At 37.9% G+C, this 17561-nt stretch overlaps 1 protein-coding gene across 8 annotated transcripts in view; it reads right to left on the bottom strand.

Annotated features, from left to right (window-relative positions):
* LOC125825752 (elongation factor 1-gamma 2-like) overlaps nucleotides 1–17561 on the bottom strand; it is a 1064241-nt gene that overhangs the window by 239198 nt on the left and 807482 nt on the right. The window lies entirely within an intron of this gene.

Genomic DNA, 17561 nt, shown 5'->3' with positions numbered 1-17561 from the left:
TGAGTACACAACTGATCATTGCATGAGTAGTTTGAACCTTGTTGTTTACATTCATGATTGAGTCTTATGCAACACTGTTTGATACAACCTTTTGAACTGCTGATCTTGAGTTTTACTTGAGGACAAGCAAAAGTTTAAGTTGGGATGTTGTGAGTCCGAGATTTGGACTTATTTAGGGCTTTGTTTTGATAGTTTTAGTGTCCTCAAATGCCTAATTTATGCTATAAATTGATGTTAATGCCTTGATTTTTCAGGTATATGGATTGAAGAGCAAAGCAAGGACACTAGCAGGCAAAAAGGAACAAAACAAACTGAAGAAGTGAAGAAAAGAGAGCCTGATGATTGCCAAGAGAACTTTGCGAACCGCCGAGTGGCTATTTAGACCGCATAAATTTCCAGTGTGCCAGCCCTGAGAGAAGAAACCAAGTCGTCAACATGAAAGGAGCAATTGGCGAATCGTTGATCAGTTGCGCGAAGGAAAGACTAATCACCCAAAGTTACAGAACTTGAGGATGTTGAGTGCCAATACAAAAGGTGATAAAATAGAGCGATGGGTGGTTCACCGAACCACTCAGCGAACCTGACTTACCTCGCCTAATTACCCTTCGTTTCTAATTTTTGGCAACTATAAATAGAATTTTGAACTGTTAATTTAGTAGTTCTGGAAGTTCTATTCTTGAGATTTTAGCTTACTTCCATTTTAGAATAGTTTCCTAATAGACTTGAAGGATTTTTTAGACTCAATTTGGAGATTTTGCAAGTGGGTTACTAATTTTCTTCCAATTGGAACATTATAAAATCTTGAATACCATTACCCAGTTGATGGATAATCGATTTGGTAACCATTTTTATCTTTATATGATGTTCGTCTAAAATCCCAATTCTTGGGGTGTGATCATGTGATTATGGGTTGAATTAGTTTATGGGTATTGTAAATTACTAGTTTAAATGTTATATTGAAGTGGGTTTAATCATTAGCTGAGGTTTAATTTATGAATTGTTGTTGCAAATGCAGTTCTAATTTTATGTTCTCAACTTGCTCGAGATAGAAGTTTTGGGGCTAAGGCTTGTGATAGTGGTTTGTAGGTATTGGGTTGATTTGGGTTCAGCTCGAGAGAGTGAATCCTAAACTCAATCCTACCTATCTTGCTCGAGAGAGAAGATGTATTAAGGTTGTGGGGTGTTTTTAACTGCTATGCTTGTTGATGTTAGAGAGAAATCACTTGAAGCAGAATAGTTGTTCGATATAAAGCTATTTCACCTATAGTCTAGCTTACCCACTGATATTTAGCTATTTATTAGTAGTTTCAATTACCCATATAGATAAATTTACCTATAATCGATCACATCCCAAGAATTCTTCTCCTTATTGTTGTTTCATCATTGTTTGACTGCATTGAAGTTGATAATTGCAAACCAAAACCACCCATTGAACATTCGTGTCACCCCTTTTGAACTGTTTATATGTTTTTTCTGATAATATCTATTCCTATAGGTAGTTAGATCACATTAATACTTCATAACTGAACTTTGAACACGTAGCACCCCCTGTGGGTTCGACCCCAACTCTTCGTTGGGTTTTATACTACTTAATGATCATTCACACCGAGAATTGGATGAGGTGTGCTTGAAATGTTAATCACTAACCCTAGGGAAAGGATGAGTAAGTTCATTTCGGGTGTGTCCAAATTGGTGGTTAAAGAATTTCGTACTGCCATGCTTGTTAATGACATGGACATCTCTCACCTCATGGTTTATGCTCAACAGATCGAAGAGGAGAAACTTAAGGAAAGGTCTAGGGAGACAAAGAGGGCTAAAACTAGTGATGGTAATTTCTCTCATGCACGGTCTGATGGACATGGTCATTCTAGATTTTGACAAAGGTTTTCCGGTCAAGGTTCCTACAATGCTCTTACTAGGTTCAACAAAGAGAGGGAGTCTAATCCTAAGCTCCAAGGAGGGAATGGTAGTGGGTCCTTATTGCCTATTTGTGCTAAGCGTGGAAAAAAGTATAAGGGTAAATGTCTAGCGAGTTCCAATGCTTGTTTTGGTTGTGGTAAGAGGGACCACAAGATAAGGATTGTCATTTAGTTGCTAAGAATGAAGGAGAAAATTGCCGAAAGACTCAACCTAATCCTTCATCCAATCCAAGTGGTTCGGGTCCAAATGCTCCCAAGCAAAACATATTATATGCACTTTAGACTCGTGGTAAGCAAGAGGGTTCTCCCGATGTAGTTAACGGTATGTTGGAAGTCTTCCAACTTGATGTTTATGCATTACTTGATTTCGGTGCTACCTTGTCTTTTGTGACACCATATATGGCTATGAGGTTTGATGTTCTTCCGAATGTGTTACTAGATCATTTTCTTGTCTCTACTCCAATTGGTGACTCTGTTGTGTCTAAGAGGGTCTATAAAAAGTGTCTCATTTTCTTGTCCATAGAGTTACTCTTGCTAACTTGGTAGAACTTGATATGCTAGATTTTGATGTTATTCTTGGTATGGATTGGCTGCACTAATGTTATGCTTCTATTGACTGTAGAACTTGTGTAGTCAAGTTTCAGTTTCCGAATGAGCACGCCATAGACTGGAAAGGGGGAAAGCTACTTTTCCAAGATTGACCTTCGGTCGGGTTATCACCAATTGAGGGTGAAAGAGGATGACATTCTGAAGATGGCTTTCCGAACTCGATATTGTCATTATGAGTTTTTGGTAATGTCGTTTGGCTTGAATAATGCTCCGGAGGCATTTATGGATTTGAGGAAAAGGGTGTTTAGACAATACCTTGACATGTTTGTGATTGTGTTCATTGATGATATATTGATCTATTTGAGAAGTGAGGATGATCACATCAATCATTTGAGGATTGCGTTACAAGTTCTCAAGGACCAACAACTATTTGCAAAATTTAGCAAATGTGAGTTTTGGCTAAGGTCGGTGGATTTTCTTTTGTCACATTGTTTCAAGTGAGGGTATTGAGGTAGATCCTAAGAAGACGGATGCGGTTAAGAGTTGTCCTAGACATCTAACCCCTTCGAATATTTGAAGTTTTTTGGGTTTAGCTGGTTACTATAGAAGGTCTGTTGAGGGGTTTTCTCCGATTGCCTCTCCATTGACACCTTTAACTCAACAGAAGGCTAAGTTCCTATGGTTTGAAGCATATGAAAAGAGTTTTCAAGAATTGAAAGATAGACTTACTTCCACTCCGGTGTTGACTTTATCGAAAGGAGATGATGTTTTGTTGTTTATTGTGATGCCTCGAGAATTGTGCTACAGTGTGTACTGATGGAAAATGGGAAAGTCATTACCTATGCTTCAAGGAAACATAAGATTCATGAGAATAATTATCCTACCCATGACCTAGAACTAGCGGCATTTGTTTTTTGCCCTGAAGATTTGGAGGCACTAATTTTATGGTGTTCATATGGATGTTTTCACCAACCATAAGAGTCTACAATATGTGATTAACCAAAAGGATCAAAATCTTTACCAAAGGAGGTGGCTTGATTTATTGAAGGATTATGACATAAGTGTTCTCTATCACCCCGGTAAAGCGAATATGGTGGCGGATGCTCTTAGTCGGTTATCTATGGGTAGTGTTGCTCATATTGAAGGTAAAAATGAGTTGGTTTGAGATGTTCATAGATTTTCCCGATTAGGTGTTTATTTGGTAAACTCTACCAAAGGTGGTGTTGTGGTTCACAATGGTTCAGAATCGTCTTTTGTGGCGGATGTGAAAGCCAAGCAAGGTATTTATCCGACTTTGGTGGAATTAAAGGAGGCAATTCTTAAGAAGTCCATTGAGGCTTTCTCCCAAGGGGAGAGATGGAGTGCTTAGATACCAAGGCCATTTGTGTGTTTCTAATGTTGATGACTTGAGGGAACATATCTTGTCAGAAGGCCATAGTTCTTGGTATTCCATTCACCCGGGAGCCACCAAGATGTACCATGATTTGTGGAGATCTATTGGAGGAATGGGATGAAGAATGATATTGCGGAATTCGTGGCTAAGTGTCTTAATTGTCAACAAGTGAAAGTTAAGCATCAGAAACTGGTAGGTCTGTCTCAAGATTTTAGCATTCCTACTTGGAAGTGGGAAGATTTAAATATGGTTTCATCGTTGGGTTGCCTCGCACTCGATGACAACATGACTCGATTTGGGTTATAATGGATGAAATGACGAAATCAGCTCATTTCATCCCCGTCAAGGTTTCTTATTCGGTGGAAGGTTATGCTAAGTTGTATTTGAGAGAGATGGTAAAGTTGCATGGAGTGCCTTTGTCCATTATCTTCGATCGTGGTACTTAATTCACTTATCAGTTTTGGAAATCTTTCTAAAAGGGTCTTGGTAATCCTGTTAAGCTTAGTACGGCCTTACATCCCCAAACTGATGGGCAAGAAGAGTGTACTATCCAAACTTTAAAAGATATGTTGAGAGCCTGTGTGATTGATCTAAAAGGTAATTGGGATGATCACTTGCCTTTGATTGAGTTTGCATATAACAATAGTTATCATTCAAGTATTGGTATGGCTCCATTTGAGGCATTGTATGGTAGGAGGTGCAGATCTCCTATATGTTGGTTTGAGGTGGGTGAAGTGGCCCTAATAGGTCTCGAGATGGTACATGAGGCTATGGAGAAAGTTTTACTTATTAGAGAAAGGCTAAAAATAGCTCAAAGTTGACAAAAGTCCTATGCCGATGTAAGAAGAAGAGATCTTGAGTTTGATGTTCATGATTGGGTTTACTTGAAAATTTCACCCATGAAGGGTGTAATGAGGTTTGGTAAAAAGGGGAAGCTTAGTCCCCATTATGTAGGCTCATATCAGGTTTTGAGACGTGTTGGTAAGGTTGCTTATGAACTGGATTTGCCTAATGAATTTGCATCAGTGCATCTAATTTTCCATGTCTCTATGTTTAAGAAATTTGTTGGAGATCCGACATCCATAGTTCCCTTAAAAGGTTTGAGAGTTAAGCAGAATCTTTCCTATGAGGAAGTTCCGGTTAAGATTTTAGACCGACAAGTCAAGAAGTTGAGAAATAAAGAAGTTGCTTCCGTGAAGATGTTGTGGAGGAATTAGTTAGTTCAGGGTTCTACTTGGGAGGCCGAGGCCGATATGATGTCCCGATATGCTCATATCTTTCCTTCTATCCCTACTCTAGCTTGAGGTAATGAAATCTTTATGGTTTAATCTTTTGAGTGTCATGTGTTTAGATATCCCCATGATTTCCTTATTTATGCATGTTCGTGAATAACTTTAGTTTTGAGAAAATGCGTCAACTGGTTGAGTTTCACATGTTTATGTGGATTTGAGTATGAGTTGCATATAAACTTGATGATATGATGTTGTGAACATGTTTTAGCTTGGAGTTGATCTTTCCTCCTCGGATATGTACATTTTTGTGATTGCATGCATATAAGGTTGTTAGGTTAAGTTCCTACCTTCATTATGATGTCTTGAATCTCATTCGAGGATGAATGATCCCAAGGGGGAGATAATGTAACACATCAGATTTGAGAAAGGACATAATGGCAGTTTTTAGAAGTCCCTGGTCCCATTTTACAGAGGCTAACAATGACCCGTGAAGTGGACCAGGGACAGTAGGTCTGGTCCAGGGATGGGAACCCAAAGAAGGCTCAGACGACCTCGACCACGGCCTGGACCAACGGACCGTTGTTGGGTCCACAATTTGTGGTTGAGGGTCCGTGGTTCATGACCTCAAATCCAAGTCTCTAAATCAGATGACGGTTGTGCAGGATGGACCGTCGGTCAAACCACGGTCCGTTGGTCAAGAGTCATCGATGGTAGGTCAGCAGTTATTTTAGGGGCAGTTGGGTCTTTTACTAATTATTTTATCCTAATACTATGTCGTTTTTCCTATTCCTAGAACCCATATATAAGTGTTTTAACTCTGAAATTTCCCAATAGAAAAACATTCTCTCATATTTGCAAAAGAGAAGATCAAGTCTCCTCTCAAAAATATATCTCTCTCTAGAAAGCATGAAGAAGAAGGATTCAACCTAGGGTTTCATGTCAAGTCTCCGTTCCTCCATTGAATATAAGCAATTGTCTTTGAGGTATGATAGTTTTTGTCCATGGATTCATTTTGTTCATGGAGTTCCCAAATTCTAGTATTTTCAAAGTTAGAATTTCCCAATTGAGTTAGGGTTTTCTTCTATGCTATGGGTTCTTCTAATATGATCTATGCTGCATGAATTGAGTAAATCTCATGATTTTTTTATGATCCCCCATGAACCCATGTATTCCCCATGTTTTCCAAGTTTTGAGCATATAATGTGGGTTTTGGATTATGTAAGAAGATTATATGAGATTAAGTATGAATTGATGGAATTATATGAAATTATGATGAACTTCTATGAACCCAGGCCTAACTCATGTTTCCTAGACATTGATGATTTAAAGTGGGTTTTGAACCTTGAGAGGTAAATAATGGAATTATGCATTTATCAAGTTTATGTAAATGTTCTAAGGATGCTTTGAGAGTGAAGTATCAATGATAATGTTGTTGTTGTTGTTGTTGTGTTGTTGAAAGGATTTTCTCATTTACACATCTATGCATGATTGTGAAAGGTATTCTAACATAATAAGGATTCCTAAGGTTGAAAGGCTATTTTCACCTAAAATGAACCAACGATTAAGGAATTATGTTAATGTTAAGGCAAGAGGCGATTACCCATGCTCTCTATTAAATGACAAAAGGTGATTCCCCATGTCATGTGATGTAAAAACAAGAGACGATTACCCATGTTCCGCTATGAGCTATGATGAGTAGGATTAAGAACTATTCCTTGGAAATTAAGTTTAGCACCGAGTGGACAAGTGGAGATTACCCAAGTCCCGTACCTATGTGCCCCCATAGGATTGTCTAGAAGGAAATTAGCTAGTGGATCCACAATAGCTAGAAGTTCATGGTCCTTACCGTGGCAAGTAGGACATCCCTTTTCGGTGTGGGGTAGACACCGGATTCCATGTCACTAGCTCACATAGTTTTATATGTTGGTTAAGGCCACTTCCCACAAATAAGCAAATGTTTTGATTAACCAGGATTACTTAAAGGAAGTATCGTAAGTACGTTTTACAATGGTGTTCACTTGCCTTGTTCATGGTTTTATGTCGTATGGTTTCTAACTCTCAAGATACATGTTTTAGCATGATCATTGCATACTTATTAAAATGCCCCTTTTAGCATGATTTAAATGTTATATGCATGGCTATCATACTTGGTACATTGTTTTTTACTAACGCATAACTCTTGCCTACATTTCCCCAAAGGTAAGGTCAGATAGTTAAGGTTCTCAGTTTCGTGGCTAGAGGTTGACTAAAGAGATTTCCGAGCTTTGGTGAGTCCTCATGCTTTGAGGATGGATCTTCATTTTTTTTTTAGTCTTCTTTCTTATTTTTAGTTTTGGACATGATGTATGGGCTAGGCCCATTTCAATCTATTGTACTAGATGGCTATTGAGACAAAGTGTTTAGACTTGTGCGTTACTTTTATAAAACCTTTGAGACAAGAAATTTATTTCTTTACCTCTTTTGTTCTATGTCTTATGTTATGTATGCTAAGTGGCTTGTATGGGGCCTTTCGGGGACCTATACACCATTTTATATCAAGGGTGTACCCCTAGGTCGTGACATGAACATCTTCAAGGAATAAAAAGGATTCTCAGTGTAACATCTCAACTAGAAAGAACTAGAAGGAAGTTTAAAATCTGGAAATAGTTATTTTTGAAAAGTATAAGGAAATCTGGAAAAATTTTAAGTTATAGTGAGCTTTGGTCAACTTCAAATGACCATAACTCCTAGCTCAGGTTGAGTTAGGTGTAGTTCCAGGTATGGTTAGAAAGCTCTTGGAATGTTCTTTCCAACGCCGCCAATTTTCTGTGATTTCGAGTTCGTATGAGTAAGTTATGCCCTTTGGAAGTTGGGCTGTTAGATTAAGGAAAGTCTAATCCGGATTTTGGAAGGGTAATTTAGTCTTTACCTTACCTAATTATTCTAATTTGTTTTTAGGAGATTAATTGGGGTAAAACCATATTTTGGTCAGTTTAGAAAAATTAGAGTTCAAGCTAGGGCTTGGAGAAAAGAGAAAAGAGGAGAAAGGAGAAGAGGAAGCAAGATTCGTCGATTTCATCAAGGATAGCTTGTGGATTTCGTCGGAGGTGATCCCTAAAAAGGTATGTGAGATCACATAGCGTTGGGTTAGTTCACTCACGTGCCAATCATGATTTAATTGAGCGAATTTAAGTCTTTGAAGGTTTAGAAATTGAGTTCTTGATGAACATTGTTGAAGGTTTTCTTGTAATTTGATTCATGTTTCCGGGTGTAATTTCGGGCGCCGCGCCAGCCAGCGTGTCCCAAACCACCCCCTGAATGTTGAGGGCTGGCGCCCTGCGCCTCTCAGAGCACCAGGGACGCCATTTCTCCCAATTCGTTCCCCATCTTTTCGTACTTGTTCCTCAGCAATGTACCTATGTTTTCTAGTTAATTCCAACACTCTAAGGTACATATAAACATCATGAAATCATCCATAAACATGAGATCATGAACCTTGCATCCATAATCCAATTCAAGGAAGCTTAGGATCAAAGTTAAGAGAAGTTAAGAGTCAAGTCTAGAAGTTAAGAAGCAAGTCAAGCAAAGTTTTTTTATAGTTTTCAAAAGTCTTTAACAAACGTTTCAACCTTGTTTTAAGTCTTAAGTTTCAAGTTAAGCAAAGAGTAAAGAGTTGAGTTCATTTCTCAAAATTCTATAAGGGAACTAAGTATTCCCAAAGAGTTTATAAATGTTTTCACATTTGAGCAAGAAAAGGGAACATCGATTCCAAGAGAGCTTTTAAGCTAAGCTTTGAGTAATTATCTCAAACCAAAGAAAGAAGTTGTTTTAAAACATATGAGCTAACTATATTTTTGGGAGTAGTATTGAGCACCGATATAGGGATGTGAGTTCATATTAACTCAAGTCTCCATATACCATGTAGCCATCATTGGTATTAATGGGTCATACTTTTTAGATGACCACATAAGTTAAGCTAGTTGATCCACTAAGTTAAGTAGTTCTATATGACGGCAAAGTATAGGACAGTCTGGAAGCGTGATGGTAAGGACGTTGTATCACCACTTAGGCTCATAGTGGTGGTTGTCGGTTAGAGAATCTCCCACATAAACTATATAATTTTATTATATGAGTAAAGTTGAGTTTGTTACTGCATTTCCTTTCACAAACTAAGTTGTTTTTACTGTTTTATAAAGCTTTTCATATATTACATGTGTTCATTGCTTTATTCTGAGTTAAGTTATTCATGAGTTGAGAAGAGTCAAGGTAAGTGTTTCTTTCAGAATCTTTTCAAGCCTATGTATTATTTAGCATTCCAACTCGCATACTTGTACATTCAATGTACCGATGCCATTTGGCATGTATCGTCTTATGATGCAGACACAAGTAACTAGGATCGGCATCGCAGCGCACCGTTGATCCAGTGAGCAGTTCAGAGTCAGTCGGTGAGCCTCCTTGCATTTCGAAGGATCTATTTTCATTGCTTTCTAGTTAGTTCATTAGGATGTTGTGGGGTTTGTCCCAACATCCATCTTAGTTGTTTTAGAGGCTTCATAGACAGTCAGATGTTAGTCCTGTGAGTTTTTTCATTTTCATTTCTTATTGTTAAGACTTGGGTTGCCACTTTTGGCCAAGTTGAATGTTTAATCTTTATAACATTCTAAGTTATTTTATTATTTAGTTCAGTTAAGTTCATTGATCATTATAGATATGAATATTGTCTTTTACTGAGTTAAGTAAGCCAGGTCAAGGGTTCGCTTGGGGCCAGCAATGGTCTTCGAGTGCCAGTCCCACCTAGGGTGTAGGCTCGGGGCGTGACACTCAGTTACATCAAAGGTACTCTATAATTTGGACTCTGAATTATTTCACAATCACTATGTAGGTTGTATGGATATTCAGATGCTGATTGGAGAGGTTGTTCCACTACTATGAGATCAACTACATGCTATAGTATCTACCTAGGTGCAAATTGTATCTCTTGTACTTCCAATAAACAGACCACAATAGCCTGATATAGTGTGGCAGCTGAGTATTCAGCACTATCCTCCACTTTAACAGAGATGACAGGGATCATGTATCTACTTCATGATCTTGGGGTGTTCTTTCGATCTGTTACTACATTATATTGTGATAACTTGAGTTCCTTGTACATGACAGTTAATCCAGTTAGGCATGCTAGAACCAAACATGTCAAAATGGACTATAATTTCGTTAATGAGAAGGTGGCTAGAGGACAACTTCTTACTCAGTTCATGAGGTCTAAGGATTAGCTAGCTGACATTCATACCAAAGCATTGACAAAACACGTCTTTGTTGGATTTCACAGCAAGCTAGGAGTTACGGTTCATCCACTCACTAGCTTGAGGGGTAGCGTTGAAGATGAAGGAAACTGATGATTGGAATATGTTGAAGGAATAGGTCCAAGGAAGTTGGTTGACGTGTTTATTGTTGTAGAGTTAGAGTCACAGTACGACTAGACTACTAAATCCTAACTTTTGTATGACTAAGTTGATGTATCATGTATGAGGCTAAAATTTACTAGGATAAGGTGTTTTATTTATAATAGTAATACTACTCATGTAAATAATATATTTATATTGTAGTAGGACTCATAGTGTGGTTAGTATATGACTCTTTTCCTATATAAGGTTACAATCCTTGATTTCTCTATACTTTATGTGAGAATTCTACACTCTCGTGGTCTTATTGTCGGTTAAATCTAATATCCCACAAAATGAATATGTTTCTTCAAAGCATTCTTATGTTTCTTATTTTGAAATGCATTGACCAGTTGAGGTGCCATGAAATCATAGCACATTTGACGCTCAAAACTAAGAATTAGTGCGAGAAATCAAGCTTGTTTATGTGGATATGATGGTTTCTTTGATGATTGTATTGGTGAAACATATGGATGCAAAAGATAGAAGAAAAATGGAAAATAGAACCCAAGTCTAAGACCATGAGACTCCATACGAGTCGTGGTCCATTAGATGGGTCATCTAAGAGCTCTTGGAAGAGAGGTAGTGAAGACAGTAGAGGCCTAAGTACTGCTTGAAGATCACGGAGCCCCAAACTAGTCGTGGTCCTATAGATAAGCCATCTTATGGCTCGTGAAAGAGAGGAAATGAAACCACTAGCTACCCAAGTGAAGGCCATTTTTGGGGTTCTCGTGGTGTGTGTCATCATGACCTCGACTTTTGGATCGTGACAAATTGGTATTAGAGCACTAGGTTAACTGGTTCCATAAGTTAAAGAGTTGGGTTATTTTCTTATCGATAGTAGATGTTCGTACTTATCTTTGAGAGGCTACAATATACCTAGTAGGTGAAATTATTTTTCTTTGATTCCTTTCCTCATAATTATTCATATCAAGTGTTGCATACCTCTAATATATTCTCTCTGCGCAGATGTCGATAACTAGAGCAAGTACTTCAGAGGGCAAGGTTGTACAAACTACTCGAGCTCCAGTTCGTGGGTGAGACAGGGAACGCAGTGGAGTTAGGGGTTGTGGGCGAGCGAGAGGGGCAGCATCTGCTCGAGAACGAGCTAAGGAGGCATCTTTGAGCCCATATTTGAGCACAATGATGCTATTGAGCAGCAGACTAAGGTGAGGGGACAATTCTATCCTCTTATGGTTCTCGACAACCCTCAAATGCTTCAAGAGTTTACTGTTAGAATATTGGATAGATTCGATAGTGCTCCAACTTCTGGTATCTGTCCGTGAACTACAGGTTCTATTACACTTGGTGTTAAATCGCCATTTCAGGGGCTAGTTTGGGATTTAAGACTCTTGATTCAACTTCAATTCCCTCTTTGGCACATCCGAGATTTGAAGTTTCACCTATTTTTGTTAGTGCAACCATGTTTTTTGTGAGTAGAAAAGTTTTGAGAGATTTCTTAGAATGGAACCTCCCAGGTTTGATGGTATAGTTGGAGAGAAGGCTTATGGTTTCTTGACTGAGTGCCAGTACAGGCAACCTGGGTATTTTGGATTACATGTAGTGTCTTACACTTCTTATCAGTTATCAGGAGTAGACAAGGAGTGGTGGAGACCAGTATTTGCTCGTAGGCCCGTTGGTTCTCCTACTATGGGTTGGGAGCAGTTCATTGAGACGTTCCTTGAGAGGTTTATGCCTATTTATTTGGAGATCACCGCATGGACGAGTTCGACAGGGCTCCTTATTATTTTTTGAGTATGAGGCTCATTTCCATGAGTTGTCTTGATATGCCATAACGAGTATTCCCACAGAATTTGAGAGGATCTGTAAGTTGGTAAAGGGGTTCACTAGTTATCTTCTGGAGGCCACAACCTCTCTTATTTAAACAAGTGGTACTTTCTAGAGTATTATTGACCATTCCAAGATGATTGAGAGTATTCATCATGCTAGGCCATGAAGTGGAACCAAGATATTTCATCGCAAGGGTCAGTTCAGCGATCATTCATCTAGAGGCAGAGATTATTCAGGTCATGGAACACAGTGTTACCAGGGTAGGAATTGATACTAGTTAGTAATCATTTAAAGCTTCTTGATCATGATTGAGTCATTGCATATTCTTGTTAGTGGTCTTGTAGTGACACTTGCATGATAACTTACATTGAGAATTGTTGTAGATACCCTTGTTGAACTAATTTTGTTCGTGATTTACGTGAGAACAAGCAAAAGTTTAAGTTGGGGGTGTTGATGCGTGGTAAATTTTTCACTCATTTGAGACCTTTTAAGGTCAACAATTAGTGTCCTCAATACCTATTTATTTCCTATTCGGATGATATTTTGATGTTTTCTAGGTATGAAGGCTAAAGGACAAGGCTAGGATGAATACATGAAAAAGATGCCAAAAATATTGAAAGGAGTACAAACTCCCAACTGGTAGTCACCTAACATAAAGGGCGGATCGCCCAATTGTCCTGACCTCACCCAAGTTGACAGTGTATACAATGAATTATTTAGGGTGCGTCAGCGGAACAAAGATGAAACGGCGATTCGCCAAAGCTCAATGGGCGAAATAAAAATGCATCGCCAAAGGTGACAAAATTCTGAGCAAAAATGAAAGTTGAAAGGGCGAGCAATGGTGGTAATCGACGATCCTCTGAATGTGAAAGGCTAACACGATTGAGTTTGCCAACTGAGGTTCAAACACCTAAAGTCTGAAGCAAAAGAAAGGAAAGATAAAGATCAAATGACGATCCGCCAATTGAGTTAAGCGAGCCCAACTAAATTGTCGAATGAGTCGTGTATGGAATCTTGGAACAATTTTGGGAAGACTATAAATAGCCCAAATGAAAGATAAAATGTTAGTTTGGTGAGAGAACAATGTGTGGAATGTTGAGATAATGTTTTCCCAAATTTCATAGTTAGTTTTGATATTAAAATACTCTTTTCTTAGTTTTGTGGTTTTTGAAACACCCTTGTAACTGACAATTAGGGTTTAAATTGAATTGGGTGTTGAAGATTATTGCTTAAGTTCAACACATTAATCACCGGTAACATCACATGTAAAATTTATTTGCTTTTTACGATGTGTGGATAAAACCTCAACTCTAGGGGTGTGACTATGGGGTTGGGTGTTGATTTGATGTAGTGGGTTTTTTTCTATGCTCTGTTTAATTGTTGTTCATGAATGGATTTAGGTTATTTAGCATGGGATTAAATTCATGGGTTAAGGTTGCAAACTTAGTCCTATTGTATATCTTTGATTGATGCTTGAAAGATAACAATTGAAGTGGGTAAATAACTTGATACATTCAATTTAGAATGCATTTCTATGGTTTTCTTGAAAGATAAATTATTGTTCATTTCTAGTTGTCAAATCTTCTCAAAAGAGAAATTTTTGTAAGGTAATGGGTTGATTTGTGATTCACATAGATGAGACCGAAAGGAGATTCTTGATATGGTACTATGAGATCGATAGAAGATTAGTATCATTGAAGATAACCTAGTTTATCCATATTCATTTACTACTATTGAGTAGCACGTGTACCCCTACATGACATAAATACCAATCCCCACATCCCTATATCATCCCTTACTTGTGATATCTCTGCTTTTTTAGTTTAATTGTGATACTTGACTACAAATCTATTTTTTGTGAATTTGGTGGAATCAACCTCCCAATTGTTCTAAAGTGATTGAATTAATAGGTTTGTATTATTAATTTTCTAGTTAAATTCTTATTCTTAAACCATTCCTTGTGAGATTCGACCCTGACTCTTTATTGGTTATTTTTATTTTTGATGATCGCTTACTCTTCTAATTATTTTGTGGGTAATTTGAGTGTTATCAAGCGCACTATTCGAGTTTTTGATGATATTTTGTAAGCCGATGTTATGTATTTTGGAGGTCTGTGGGAATAATTTTTGGCTTTGGTGGAGGTTGTATAAAACAATAGATACCACTCGAGTATTCAAATGGCCCCGTTCGAGGCCTTGTATGGTAGGTATTATCGCTCTCTGGTTGGTTTGTTTGACTTTTTAGTGTTGAGGCCGTGTGGTAAAGATTTTCTTCAGGAGGCCTTAGATAGTGTTTGGGTGATTCAGGACAGGCTTAGGTCATCTCAAACCATGCATAAGAGTTATGCCGACTGTAGGTGTCGACCTTCGGGATTCGGGGTTGGTGATCGGGTGTTTCTTCGAGTTTCTCCCATGAAGGGCATGGTGTAATTTTGGAGGTGTGGCAAGCTTAGCCCCACGTATATATATGGCCATTTGAGATTTTGCAGTTTTTTTTTTATGTTGCCTATGAGTAGGCCTTACCTCCTACATTTTCAGTTGTTCATCTTATTTTCCATGTTTCTATGTTTCACCAATATGTTCCTGACGAGTCTCATGTACTCCAATATGATTTAGTTGAGTTGGATGATCGTTTCAACTTCGTGGATGATCTAATTGCTATTCAAGGCAGAGATGTGCGACAGTTGCTTTTGAGAGCCATTCTTGTTGTTGAGGTACATTTGAGGTATCGTCGAATCTGGGAGGATACCTAAAAAATGAGAACGTGATCCAATAGATGTTTCCCTGCTTGTTTGAGCCTCATGTGTCACACCCCGAAATAGGGAGAGTAACTGACACTCGATACCCTATAAGATCGAGTTACCCACTAAAACATACTAGCTAAGCCAAATTGTGAGACAAAAAGATAAGGCAGCACAAACTCTAAAAAGTGAAGCCTAGACCCTGAAGGTCATGACCTGAATGAGAATAACCAATACAAACGGTGGTAGACAAGCCGAAAAAAAAATAAAGATGTACTATCTAGCCGACGAGGCCGCGACCGAAGACATACCTACTTACACACACATATATATACATGCCAAGATTATTGGCTATAGGTTGAAACATATAAAAAGAAAACCCAAAATATTGTATCCACAACAGCCTCTATGAGTGACATAAGAAATGTTGGGACAAGGCCCCGACTATACCCAAACTGTACAACAAAAGTAAACATCCTTTGATAACCCCAGGACAAGATGGAGCTTACCAACTCATAGTTGAACCAGAATCCTAGAGAGTGGGTCGATTAGAGTCCCTGCCTGTACCTGCTAGCATGAAAAAAAAACCAGTGTCCCCAGGCAAAGGGACGTTAGTACGAATAAAAATGTACTGGTATGTAGAGTGGAAAGTAGAATCATAAATATTTATTGTAAAACGGTAATAGAGATACCACCTGAAACTGAAACTCAAACTCAAATAATCTCCATGTCTGACATTTGGCCCCCTACTATTTAAATATGCATGGTATGCTCGTATAATCGTATGTCGTGAATACATTGAATACATATATATATTAATGCAAATGCATGGCATACCCAACGAAATGCTAGCAATGGTGATGCCTTCCAGTAGCGAACCGGCATCATATTCGCCAGCTTGTGGCCATTTATGTCTCATACGTACAATTATAGGCAATAGGCCCTATACCTCCCAATTATAGCTCGGGAGTAGAATGCATAGCATGTCATGACATGGATTTATAACACTTATATGTTACTATTGTCATGCTGCCAATCTTGACCTATTTGTAGTTTTGTTCTCATAACCTCATAATAACCTTCGTATATTATATAACAATCTCGTGGAACCTCTTATGTTCTTCCAAATAAGCTTGAAAAGTTAACTCGAATTTTAGAAAGATAACCTAACCTTGCAGATATTCATAACAAGTTTAAGGTGATTTACTTAGTTCCTAACTTGGTTCCTAGATAATTTATAAAAGAAGTATTTCAAAAACCAAGTGTTTTAATAGTTTAAACATTTAAGTTATATTAGAGAGTTTTAGAGATCGTGAGTTACTTTAAAGATTTTTCATAATAACTTTAGTAGGGAAAGAGGGCTGGTTACAAGTGTTAAGGGTCTCCCGTGATATTTTAAGTCACATCACCAAAAAAAAAATAAGAATTCATACATGCGGACTTATAATCCAGGAAACCGATAAAATGACATGTAGATGTCGAATACTCTACTTATCCAAATGAGTGGAATATCAAAATAACAGAATCATGAAAATAATTCAGCTGAGATCTCAATTCCTTTCACCGAAGGTCTTTCTAGCAAGAGAATAGCGAAATATCACATTCGGCGTTTTAGGAATTTCTGAGGAGTGCTGCTAAAATGAGGGACGTAGCTTAGCCTTAACATACTTTCCAATGAACGCTCGAATGGTCGTGGCTTATTCACGAAAGTTTTTCCTTACGTCCTAATCTTCACAAACACTATATATACATAACTGGTACGCACCTATAAACAGTTCATAATTGATCTTAAATTGGTAAATTTGCCAAATGGCCTCAACTTGACGAAACGTCCGTAGAACTTCATAAAAACAGTCATAAAAGAGACCCAAGATGATTACATTAGTTAACCAAGTGTAACCCTTGAAGAAAAACCAATAACTACAAATTTATATCTTCAAAAATTAGCTCCAAACACAGCTAATAGAAGGGGAAAATGATTACCACGTGCAGAGATCACGTTTCTAGGCACGGGGGCAACCTTTAATGGTAGAAATCGTTAAAAACTAACCTTCATCATGGAAGAACTCCATAGGAACCCTTTCTTAAGCTTTATTTCTGGTTTGGAAGTGAAAAGAAATGTTTTCATGGTTTAAAACATTGAGTAAGCCGACATACCACATTTTTTACCCGACCCGGATTCTGCCCTGGCAGTCCGTAGTAAAACTCTCATAACTTTTAACTCTGATGTCGGTCGGATACGAACTTTTATGCATTGCAAACTAGACTCGTAGGCCTTCGATTTAATGGGTTATAGGCCTTCTAATTCCTTATATATTGGGAGAAAAATTTGACCCAAAGTTAAGAAAATATTATTAGAGAAACTTCGATAACTTTTGCCGACCTTAGTTTCACTAATTTTCTTGACTTCAAAACTTAACATACGACCCTTGTGCTATTATATAACCTCATAACACATTATTATTAGCATTTTTTACACTCATAGGCTTATCCACAAGGTATGGGACAATTTTAACCTTT

Source organism: Solanum verrucosum, unplaced genomic scaffold (genome assembly GCF_900185275.1).
Source record: "Solanum verrucosum unplaced genomic scaffold, falcon-dt-bn FXZP01000003.1, whole genome shotgun sequence".
NCBI classification, from domain to species: domain Eukaryota; kingdom Viridiplantae; phylum Streptophyta; class Magnoliopsida; order Solanales; family Solanaceae; genus Solanum; species Solanum verrucosum.
This window is presented reverse-complemented; position numbering and strand designations above follow the sequence as displayed.